Below are 10,762 nucleotides of genomic sequence, written 5' to 3'. Positions count from 1 at the left end.
AGTTGAAAAAAGGATTTGAATGTCAAGCTTTAGGAATTAGGTTCTTATTTGGTATGTTACAGGCAACCATATGGACTTTTGAGCAGGTGAAAAGTACAGTATTAATGGGTAGGGATAGCTTGGGAGGGAAGGAGACATGGACATTGAGCTTCAGAAAAACCAGTTAGTAAAATGTTTCAGATAATACATTGGTATAGAAAACGATCCATTGAAATGTGAGGCATTCACATGGAAAGAACTGGCAGAATGTGGTAATTAACTGCTATAAGGACCCCAAAATAAAAGGAGTAATCAAACATCACTCAAAGCTTTTAGCACAGTTTTTGAGAACAGTGTCAGAAGGAGAAGACAACTTTGTTCCTGAAAGTTATATTGTAAAATAAATGTGGCTTATACATTTTTGAAAGTGAAATCTCAGGATTCATGGTATCTTTACTTCTACTTGCCAAATTATTAAAATGGTGTTATATTTCTTAAGCTATTTTAAAGCCTCTATTGTAGAACAGAAATAGTAGAAAATGGAACTAATGTTTATTAACAGTTACTATGGAAGAGGAAATAGAAATGTGTTGCTCTTGAACAGGTTTATTCAACTTTGGCACTATTGACATTTTGGGCTAGCTAATTCCTTGTCACGGGCAGTATGTCCTGTGTGTAGGATGTTAAGCAGCATTCCTGGCCTCCACCCACTAGATATAGTAGCACACCCACATCCCTCCCCTCCTCCCTGCCCCCGTGACAACCAAAAATGTCTTTAGACATTGCCAGATGTCCCTTGGGCAGCAAAAATTGCTCCCTCTCCCCAGTTAAGAGTCATTGTTCTAGAGTACAGAATCAGTACCACTAAATAAATGTTATTGGCGTGTTTAGAACAGTGCCTAGCACATGGCTGGTACTCAAATATTTGTTGAATAAATGAGTAGTCAGATTTTCATTGTGAATTAAAAACAGAACAAAACTTGATGACTGACCTTTCAAGTTGCTTTTACAAAAGAAATGTGATGTCCATTGAACATCTGTTTTAGATCTGATTTCCCAATCTGGATTATTAAAATGAGGAGGCTATTTTTTCCCAGTATATAAATGATTCTAATACTTTTTGCTGTAAAACTTTTGGAGTCTCTCTGCTAAATTACGTTCCAGTTTCTTAGCTTGGGATTCAAGTCATAAATATACTAGGTCTGTCTTACCTTTCAATGCTTTTATTTGTTCCCTTTTGAACATGACTGAATTTTACCTTTCTGTCTACCTGCCTGCCATTCTTGCTACCCCTCCTTCCTTTTTCCACTCTCATCTTTTTCCCATTTTCCAGTCTGTAAATCCTACCTATCCTTTTATTTTTTTAATTACATTATCTCATTCTGTTACTTAGGCAGGAGTGCGTTGGCACAATCATAGTTGACTGCAGCTTCGAATTTCTGGACCCGAATGACCCTCCCATCTCAGTCTCCCAAGTAGCTGGGAATACAGGTGCACAATACTGTGCCCGGCTAGTTTTTTTTTTGTTTTGTTTTGTTTTTTTTTTTTTTTTTGAGACAGAGTTTCACTCTTGTTGCCCAGGCTGGAGTGCAATGGTGTGATCTCGGCTCATTGCAACCTCTGCCTCCCAGGTTCAAGCGATTCTCCTGTCTCCGCCTCTCGAGTAGCTGGGATTACAGTCTCATGCCCCCATGCTCAGCTAATTTTTGTGTTTTTAGTAGAGGTGGGGTTTCATCATAGTGGTCAGGTTGGCCTTGAACTCCTGACCTCAGGTGATCTGCCTGCCTCGGCCTCCCAAAGTGCTGGGATTATAGGTGTGAGCCACTGTGCCCAGCTTAGTTTTTTTTTTTTTTTTTTTTGAGATGAAGTCTCGCTCTGTTGCCCAGCCTGGAGTGAAGTGGTGTAGTGGTGTGATCTCAGCTCACTGCAACTTCTGCCTCCTGGGTTCAAGTGATTCTCCTGCCTCAGCCTCCCAAATAGCTGGGACTACAGGCGCATGCTGCCACCCCTGGCTAAGTTTCTATATTTTAGTAGAGATGGGGTTTCACCTTGTTACTCAGCTGGTCTCGAATTCCTGAGCTCAGGCAATCCGCCTGCCTCGGCCTCCCAAAGTGCTAGGATTACAGGTGTGAGCCACCATGCCCAGCCATTCCCGGCTAGTTTTTGTAGATACTGGGGTCTCGCTGTGTTGCCTAGGCTGGTCTCGAACCCATGGGCTCAAGTGATCCTCCCATTACAGCCTCCCAAAGTGCTGGGATTACAGGCATGGGCCACTGTGCCCTGCCCTGTCCTCCTTTTTGAAGTCTCACTCTCTCTGTCTTTACTTTTATACTTATTTTTTCTCTCTTATCATGTCTTTGCCCTTGTCTTTTTTGGAGTCTTACTCTGTTACACAGGCTGGATTGCAGTGGCACAGTTCTAGCTCACTGCAGCCTTGAACTCCTGGGGTCAAGTGATCCTCTAGCTCAAGTGATCCTCCTACTTCAGCCTCTGAGTAGCTGGGACTCTATGCGTGCACCACCACGCCTGGCTCCTTTGCCCATTTTTGTTTGTTTTTTGGAGACAGAGTCTTACTCTTGTCACCTAGGCTGGAGTGCAGTGGCATGATCTCGGCTCACTGCAACCTCCACTTTCTGGGTTCAGGCAATTGTCCTGCCTCAGCCTCCTGAGTAGCTGAGACTACAGGCATGCACCACCATGCCTGGCCAATTTTTTTGTTTTTAGTTGAGACGGGATTTTGCCATGTTGGCCAGGCTGGTCTTGAACTCCTGACCTCAGGTGATACACCCACCTTGGCCTCCGAAAGTGCTGGGATTATAGATAGGCGCCACCATGGCAGGCCTCCTGTGCCCATTTTGAAATTGAGTTGTTTTCTTTTCTTTTGATTAACAGGTTCCCCTCCCCCACCCACACACACAGTCTTGCTTGTTGCCCCAGGCTGGAGTGCAGTGGTGCGATCTTGGCTCACTGCACCCTCCGCCTTCTGGGTTCAAGCAATTCTCCTGCCTCAGCATCCTGAGTAGCTGGGATTACAGGTGCCTGCCACCATGCCTGGCTTATTTTTGTATATTTAGTAGAGATGAGGTTTCACCATGTTGACCAGGCTGGTCTTGAACTCCAGACCTGTGATCTTCCTGCCTTGGACTGCCACAGTGCTGGGAATACAGGCATGAGCCACTGGACCCTGGCCTTAACTACGTATTTTTTACATCTGCACAGTGTTTTGGAAAAAAGTGGTTCAACTGAAAGAATGAAAAGTTGGGGGCAGAATTTGCTTTTAAAAAAAAAATTTAAAAAAGGGCATTGAAAAAAGTTTCAGTGGTGTTGGGAGGGCCTTGGAACAAGGAGTGAATGGAAGATGAGGGAGTGGAGGGAGGCCATGTATGGACTCTTTCTACAGACCAGTCTGTTGAAGGAGAGAGGGCTAACAGGAAATGAAGTGCAGGGGGAAGTTTTTTGAAGATGGGAGAAAGAGGACAACTTTTATATATTTCATTTCATTTGATTCCTTATAAATTTGTAAGGAAGATAGAGCTTGTATTATGTCAGTGAAGTTGAAAATAGAGTACAGAAAAATTAAGATACAGCACCCCCAAAACCGAGAACTTCTGACATAATACACTGTTGGAAATATTTATTTCAGAGTGAAGAAAATATTGGAAGTTAGGCTTGTTAATTGGTCTGCATGGTTCATAATTACTCTTTCTTATTAACTATTTAAGGAACATGAGACCAGGAAGTTAAATACCCAAGTATATGCAGATGTATATCTAGAATTGGTACCAAAGTAAATACAGGCATACCTTGGAGATACTGTAGGTTCCATTATAGACTACCACAATAAAGTGAATATCACCATAAAGCAAGGCACACAAATATTTTGGTTTACCAGTGCATGTAAATATTATGTTTACATTCTACTGCAGTCTATTAAATGTTCAATAGCGTTATATTTAAAAAACCAATGTGCATACTTTAATTTAAAAATACTTTATTGCTAAAAAATGCTACTGATCATCTGAGCTTTCAGTAAATTGTAAGATTTCTTGCTGATAGAGGATGTTGGTGGCTGCTGACTGATCCCAGCAGTGATTGCTGAAGGTTGGGGTGCCTCTGGCAGTTTCTTACAATAAGACAACAATGAAGTTTGCTATATTGATTGCCTCTTTCTTTCATGAAAGATTTCTCTGTAGCACTTGATGCTGTTTGATAGCATTTTTTACCCAAAAGTAGAACTTTTTTTCAAAATTGGAGTCAGCTCAAACCCTGCCACTGCTTTAACAGCTAAGGTTATATAGTATTCTAAATCCTTTGTTGTCATTCAATAATTTCACAGCCTTTTCACCAGGAGTAGTTTCCATCTTTAAGAAACCACTTTCTTGGGTCATCTGTAAGGAACAACTCCTAATCTGTGCAAGTTTTATCATGAGATTGCAGCAATTCAGTCACATCTTCAGGCTCCACTTCTAATTCTCTTGTTGTTTCCACTACATCTGCAGTGACTTCCTCCACTTGAGTCTTGAACCTCTCAAAGTCATCCATGAGAGTTGGAATCAACTTCTTCCAAACACCTGTTCATGTTGATATTTTGACTTCCTCTCATGAATTATGAATGTTCTTAATGACATCTACGGTGGTGAAGCCTTTCCAGAAGGTTTTCAGTTTATTTTGCCCAAATCTACTACAGGAATCACTTTTTTTTTGGAGACAGAGTCTTGCTTTGTTGGCGTGGCTGGAGTGCAGTGGTGTGATCTTGGTTTACTGCAACCTCTGCCTCCCAGTTCAAGCAATTCTCCTGACTCAGCCCCCGAGTATCTGGGACTACAGGTGCGTGCCACCACGCCTGGCTAATTTTTGTATTTTTAGTAGAGATGGGGTTTTGCCATGTTGGCCAGGGTGTTCTCGAACTCCCAGCTTCAAGTGATCCTCCTGCCTTGGTGTCCCAGAGTGCTGGGATTACAGGCATGAGCCGCCGTGCCTGGCTGAAATGTATTTCTTAAACAGTAAGACTTAAAAATTGAAATTTCTCATTGATGCATGGGCTGCAGGATAGATGTTGTATTGTACTGGCAGGCATGAAAGTAACATTCTTCTTTCTGAACATATCCATCAAAGCCCTCGAATGACCTGGTCCATTGTTAGTGAGTGCTAATATTTTGAAATGAATGTTTTTTCCTTAGCAGTAGGTCTTGACAGTGGACTGAAAATATTCAGTAAGCCAACCTCTAAACAGATGTGCTGTTATCCAGGCGACTGTTGTTCCATATGTAGACAGCAAGCAGATTAGATATAGCATAATTCTTAAGAGCTCTAGGACTTTTTGAGTGGCAAATGAACATTAGCTTCAATGTCAAGTTACCAGCTGCATTAGCCCCTAACAAGAGAGTCAGTTTTTATTTATTTATTTATTTATTTATTTATTTATTTATTTATTTATTTATTTATTTTTAAAAGAGACAAGAGTCTCGCCTTGTTGTCCAGGCTGGCCTTGAACTCCTGGGCTCAAGTGATTCTCTTACCTTGGCCTCTCAAAGTGCTGGAATAACAGGTGTGGCCCCAGTCTGACCTTTGAAGCAAGGCATTGATTTTCCCTCTCTAGCTGTGAAAGTCCTAGATGGCATCTTCTTCTAATGGAAGGCTCTTTTGTCTACATAAAACACCTTGTTTAGTATAGCCACCTCCAGCAATGATCTTAGATAGATATTCTGGATAACTTGCTACAGCTTCCATGTCAGCACTTGCTGCTTCACTTTCCACTTTTATGTTATGACAAGAGCATTTTTCCTCATGAGCCAACCTCTACTTGCTTCCAGTTTTTCTTCTGCAGTTTTCTCACCTCTCTCATCCTTCATAGAACTGAAGAAGGTTAGAGCCTTGCTGTGGATTAGGCTTTTTGCTTAAGGGAATGTTGTGGCTGGTTTGATCTTCCATATGGACCACTAAAACTTTCTTCATATTAGCAATAAGATTGTTTCATGTTCACTGACATAGTGCTTTTAATTTTATTCAAGAATTTTTCGTTTACATTCATAATTGGCTGAGTGTTACAAGAGGCCTAGCTTTAGGCCTTTCTCACTTTTTGATATTCCTTCCCCACTAAGATTAATCATTTGTAGCTTTTCAGTTAAAGTGAGAGGCACGTGACTTTTCCTTTCCGTGAATTGTTTGGGCATTATATATGACTTCTGTTGCACTACAGTGTCAGAGTTGGTTGCTGCAGAGAGCACATATATTTCAAATTGCTGCTCTGCATTCTACGAATCACAATGACATAGTTACTGCTTGTCAGTATGTGTGTGTGTGTGTGTGTGCCACACATATTGCCCTGGCATCTTATTTATTTCTCTCATTACCAGTGCATACCTACCTATCATGTTAAAACAAGAAAAGGAGAAAAGTGGACTTTATATGTAACACTTTAGAGGCATAGTGGAATGTATATTATTATTAACAAATTAGATAGCAAAGCATTATATTTGTTATGCTAGAAGACTATGGCTGTGCTAAAAGAATATAATATATGTCAACATTGCCAGACTGGGCACTTCTCACAATATTCCCAACCAACAGGAATAAAACTAAAGGTCAGAAAAAAAATAGTAAATTAAAACAAAATTTTATCACAGCAGAATTTCTTCTCAAAAACAAAAAATGGAAATTAGGCTATAATTAAAGTAAGTTTTTCAATGGCTTGTTAGCCAAGCAAGGAAAACCATTACCAACAGTAGTTAATTAAATTATGTTTTATTATGGTAACCAAAGATATGTCCATAGAAAATAAACTTTAAAAAAGACTATTAGCCTTTCAGTGAGAGTAATTGCTCTAAAAGTTAAGGACATTGGGAGTAATATCAAGTCATTTTGGAAAGAAGGGTGAATGATTTTTCATGGTTTTCTTAGGCTTTTGATGGATGAATAGGTGTTACCAGTACTGTTCAGTTGTTACATATTCCAGAAGTCAGTGCTGAGTTTGAAGTGATTGAAGAATTAGTGTTTATGCATAGTCTATGTGAAACAACTACAAAAGAAAATATTTTCAGAAAAGTTGAGCAAACACTTACTTAGTACAACCTGAAGTGGAATCCACTAAGATGCGTTACAGTTAATAGTGGCAAAAATAACTGTGGAGCAGAAAGACTTGAGTTGGACAAATTTACAAAGCTTGTTAAATGTCAGGTGTTTAAAGCCTGATTATTTATTGTATTATTTATTAGCAGGTACTTTGCAGAAAATATTTAAATCTGTCATGTTTTAGTGAACTATTATATAATAGTGTCAGCAGTGATTTTGACTTGCATTTGTGGACTTCATCATCAAATCCTATGAATTTTTGTTAGATATAGAGGCAGAATATACTGAATTGCCATTCTACATAGCAATTTAATGACTTGGCCGTGGTAAAGTTTTATTTCACTTTTTTGCGCTGAGGAATGAGATTGAAATTTTTCTGAATAATATTGCCCTCAACTGTTAAGTCAAATGTTTAATAGCTTTGAAAGTTGGCTTTTCCTATAGATTTCATAATATTTTGTAACAAATTCACCTAAAATTACAAGGCAGAACTGTGATTATAAGTGAACCTTATACTGTGGTAAGGTCACTTCTACAAGAATAATGAATCATGAAAATCAAGAGAAAGAACAAATAGTAGGAAAATGTCTTCCAATTCCTTTTGGCCCTTCATATTTCCACTTAAACTCATAAGCTTTTAAAAAGATAATTATTTTTATTTATACTTAAAAAGATAATATAGGATAATACTTTTGTAAAAGAGTTCTTGAGATACAGCACTGAATGTAAAGGAAAATATTGGAGCATTCAACTACATTTGAGAAATAACTTCTGTTTATTAAAAGATACTGTAAGAATGAAAGCACAAGCCCTAATGAATATTCCTGTTTGATACTAAACCAAAGCTTGAGAAGTGGTAGTTTCTCAAGTTTTCCAAGTGGTTTGGTGCAATCTGAAGACTGCAATCCCATCAATGAACTTTATATCTTTACCCTTTAAAATTATAATTTATGGGCTGGGCGCAGTTGTTCACGCCTGTAATCCCAGCACTTTGGGAGGCTGAAGCGGGTGGATCACGAGGTCAGGAGCTCAAGACCAGCCTGGCCAAGATTGTGAAACCCCATCTCTACTAAAAATACAAAAATTAGCCAGGCATCGTAGCAGTCACCTGCAATCCCACCTACGGGGGAGGCCGAGGCAGAGAATCACTTGAACCCAGGAGGTGGAGGTTGCAGTGAGCTGAGATTGTGCCACTGCACTCCAGCGTGGGTGACAGAGTGAGACTCCATCTCAGACTATATATATATATATATATATATATATATATATATATATATATATATATATATATATATATATATATTTATTAGACTACCTTGCAATTTCAGGGGATCTTTTACCCATATATGATTTTATAAGATTACTAAGTGGTCTTTGGAAAATATTGGTTCACTGAGTGATCCAGATATTCCAACTATTGATACGGTTGTTTTTGTTTGTTTGTTTTGTTTTGTTTGTTTGAGACAGAATCTCACTCTGTTGCCCAGGCTGGAATGCAGTGGTGTGATCTCAGCTCACTTCCATCTCCTGGGTTCAGGTGATGCTCATGCCTCAGCCTCCTGAGTAGCTGAGACTATAGGCATGCACCGCCAGGCCCAGCTAATTTTCATATTTTTAGTAGAAATGGGGTTTCACTATGTTGGCTAGGCTGGTCTTGAACTCCTGACCTCCAGTGATCCCAAAGTGCTGGGATTACAAGTGTGAGCCAGCTTACCTAGTCCTACATATTTTTAATAAATAACAAAATTCACATTTGTTATAATCGACTGATCTCATCAGAAAAGTCTTTAAGTATTGGAATTAGTTAAGCTTACATTGTTGGTTGTAAGTTTTTCAAATCTTCTTATTGTCCACTCATGTTCTAAGTTGTTTTCCTTGAAGTGACAGGCTCACTTTATTCATTTTTGAAGAAATATGTCAGATAATCAAGTTTTAATAATTGTGGTTTCTTAGTTGTTCTTACATGTAAAAACAGTGTTCCATGAAAAAAGCAGTTATTTCAGTTTATAAATCACATGATCACAAATTCTTTCCTCAAGAAAAACTATGGTGTAACAATTATTTTATGCTTTATTTCTTGTTTTGTCACATAGATAATTAAAAGATGTGTATTCGTGGATCAAGACTTAAAACATTAAAGATTTTTGCTGCTTCATCAGTGATATTCTCAATGATACTCTACATTATTTTTACTGTAGTTGTAATGCCAGTTGAGAATGTGACAACCAGCTTGGTGCCAGCTGCCTTCAGTTTTGGAAATGCATCAACAGTATTACCCACCATAGCTTTTGCATCATGTAACAATTTTTACTTCAATTGTTAAACATTATTTTGGAAACTCAAGGAACAGTAAAGCCTGTTTTATTGCCCATATTTTTACTATTTGTTTGTTCTTTCTTCCTTCAGGATGTTCTGAGAATCCTTCTTTTTATCATTCTCCTTTCTGGTTCAATAACTTTTCTCACTATTCTTTTGGTGTAGTTTTGTCTCATGACTAATTTTTAGTTGTCATTCATCTCACAATTTCTTGATTTCCCTTTCATTACTAATGGATGTTTTTGCTGGATGTAGAATTCTTTGTTGTCAGTTCTTTTAGGACTTGCAAAAATGTTATGCTGCTTTGTTCTGGCCTCCATCGTTTCAGGTGAGAAATCTGCTGTCATTTGAGTTGTTTTTCATCTGTGGATAAGGTGTCATTTCTCTTATTTATCTCAAGGTTTTTAAGTTTAGTCATTAGTTTTCAGAAGTTTACGATATATATTAGCATTGATTTATTTGTGTGTATCCTCTTAGGATTTATTCAATTTCTTGAATCTGTGGGTCTTCAAATAATTGTTCAGCTGCATCATGTTCCTTTTCTGAGATTCCAGTGACAGGAATGTTGCATCATTTATTATAGTCCCACAAGTGTCTTTAATGTCTTTTTAAAAAAATATATATATATATTTATTTGTTTATTTATTGTCAGAGTTTTGCTCTTTTGCCCAGGCTGGAGTGAAGTGGTATGATCTCAGCTCACTGCAGCCTCTGCCCCTGGGTCTAAGTGATTCTCCTTCCTCAGCCTCCTGAGTAGCTGGAATTATAGGTGTGTGCCACCATGCCCAGCTAACTTTTGTATTTTTATTAGAGACAGGGTTTTGCCATGTTGGCCAGGCTGGTCTTGAACTCCTCACCTGAGGTGATGCACCCATCTCGGCCTCCCAAAGTGCTAGGATTACAGGCCTGAGCGACCGCACCTGGCCACTGTTTTTTTTTTTTTTTAATCAGTTCATTTTCTTCTCTAGGTTGGGTAATCTCTCCCATTTTGTTGTTCAGCTTAGTTTGTATTTTATTATTGCTAGCATTTTTTTAAATTTTCAACTTGGTATTTGTTTCTTTCTTGATTTCTTTGCGAAACTTTGTATTGTTTCCTTTGTTTCAAAATTATGTTTGTAATTGCTTTTTTCTTTTTTTTTTTTTTTGAGGTGGACTCTTGCTCTGTTGCCTAGGCTGGAATGCAGTAGAATGATCTCAGCTCACTGCAACCTCTGCTTCCTGGGTTCAAGTGATTCTCATGCCTCAGCCTCCCAAGTAGCTGGAATCACGGCATGAACCACCATGCCTGGCTAATTTTTGTATTTTTAGTACAGATGGGGTTTCACAATGTTGGCCAAGCTGGTCTCGAACTCCTGACCTCTAGTGATCCAACCACCTCTGCCTCCCAAAGTGCTGG

The 10,762-nt window shown here is 38.8% G+C and overlaps 1 protein-coding gene across 1 annotated transcript in view; it reads left to right on the top strand.

The window, feature by feature from the left end:
• Positions 1–10,762, top strand: part of LOC129524472 (B melanoma antigen 3) — a 51,478-nt gene that overhangs the window by 17,883 nt on the left and 22,833 nt on the right. The window lies entirely within an intron of this gene.

Source organism: Gorilla gorilla, chromosome 13, assembly GCF_029281585.2.
Source record: "Gorilla gorilla gorilla isolate KB3781 chromosome 13, NHGRI_mGorGor1-v2.1_pri, whole genome shotgun sequence".
Taxonomy (NCBI): domain Eukaryota; kingdom Metazoa; phylum Chordata; class Mammalia; order Primates; family Hominidae; genus Gorilla; species Gorilla gorilla.
This window is presented reverse-complemented; position numbering and strand designations above follow the sequence as displayed.